Source organism: Choristoneura fumiferana, chromosome 2 (assembly GCF_025370935.1).
Source record: "Choristoneura fumiferana chromosome 2, NRCan_CFum_1, whole genome shotgun sequence".
Lineage (NCBI taxonomy): Eukaryota > Metazoa > Arthropoda > Insecta > Lepidoptera > Tortricidae > Choristoneura > Choristoneura fumiferana.
In genome coordinates, this window is record NC_133473.1 from 14,815,554 (window position 1) to 14,817,375 (window position 1,822).

The 1,822-nt window shown below is 35.4% G+C and overlaps 1 pseudogene; it reads right to left on the bottom strand.

The window, feature by feature from the left end:
- LOC141445491 (uncharacterized) lies at nucleotides 1–1,451 on the bottom strand (annotated as a pseudogene).
- Nucleotides 1,452–1,822: the final 371 nt, after the last annotated feature.

Sequence of the window (1,822 nt, forward strand, 5' to 3'; positions counted from 1 at the left end):
CTACAAAAACGCAAATTGTAAAAGGATGACGTATACGCTGGTGACTATTTGAAACATGCCGATCAGCAAGAACCGCGCGTCCATGCGCCACATTTTGTACACCGAGAAGACCGGCGGCGTCTCGTCGATCAGTTTGAACATTCTCTTAGCTTTCTGCCTCAAAGGCCCTCAAAAAAAATACGACGCATTATTTTCAGTCAAAACACCTGAAAACGAGTTCTAAGCATCATTAAACAATTACCCTCAATGTACCGTGACAGAACAATTATTGATAGTTTTTTTGTATTTTTAGCTTTTCGGAGAAAAGCCTCGATACGAACGCAAATCCATATAAGCATATTTACGTTTGTGTTACCCATGGTGCCCACATAAATGAAATCTAAGATCAGGATACGCTGGAAATAAAATGTTCCATGAAATTTTGGTGTCAGTGTAATAGTGGCCACGTCTGGCTGATTCCAGGAAAGAATTCTACTATCTTTTACATAAGTAACTTACCGTAGTCAATGACTCGGTTCTTTGCAGTGCAAGAATAATGTACTGAAAACTTACTACCATCCATGTAATGAATATCACACAAAAAAGGAAAACCTGCAAAAAAAAGTATTATTTTTATTGCTAGCACAAACATGATCCTGTAAGATGTTCCGATGTAAGCATAATATGTGTATCTTAGTAATCACCTGAAATCTGTATTGATCGTGGAAGCATGAAAACCCGTTTAAAATCTCTTTCATGTACACATCTGTTTCGTTTCACTCAAAATCTTTGGTGGTTGTGCATCGCTTGCTCAGGGTTTCTATGTCTCTAGATCCGTTCTTAAAGTGGTTTATAATCATGGAATTGACTATGCGTACCCGTTTGGTGAAGACTGTAGCAGCAACACAACACATACACAAATGAATAAAAGCCACATAGACCCTACCGGAACTATAATTCCAAATTGATTCTCAGTTAGTAGTAGGATAAATATAATTAATTGAATACTGTAAATTCCCAGCAATCCTAAAACAACTAACAGGTTGTGTTTGTAGTGTTTGCTGTGTAGCTTTAAATCATAGTCTATTTCCTGCATGATGTTGTACAGTTTTACGTTTCCTTCATTATTAAAGAATCTAGCATGAAATGCGCTCACACCGAATGACACCTTAAGCGTAGTTATTCCTATTAAAAATATATAGGTTAAGTCGGGGTCACTGTAGAACTTTGAGTAAGATAATACGGAATTGACGCCGAAATAAAACGTTGCCATCAAACAGATGATAGTGTAACATTTCTGTACAACGGTGGGTGCGGCCACAAAACCGTTTTTCACGTTTACTCGGCACGATCCAAATAATTATTAATTGAAGAAAAAGAAATGGCGCGAAGATTTTAATAAAACCATCATCAAAAACTCCTCGAGATTTCGAACAGCGGGTATCGGTAATATTGATTTTTTCAAAAGCCATTATTTAAGTAAAATTATTTTTTTAACTTTGGTTTTTGGTCTTTCCGTTGATGCCTTCAATCCTTGGTGATACTATTTTCCGACTAATGTACAGGTATTTGCCGTTATATATAAAGCGACATTTTACTTTAGTTATTAATTATTTTATATTGCTAGTAATTTTTTAGAGTGTACTCCGTCATTGGTTTTACGGAAGCAAGTTAAGTGAAGAAAAAGTACTTATATACTGTTTAATTTGATGAGTTGTAGTTGTTGTTCAGTAGAAAGCTTACTGAAATTCGATCTATCTATCTTTAATGAAATAAGACAAGATGGCCATCAATCAACATTATTTATTGCGATAACTTTTGGATTTACAAAATAGCAAATTGC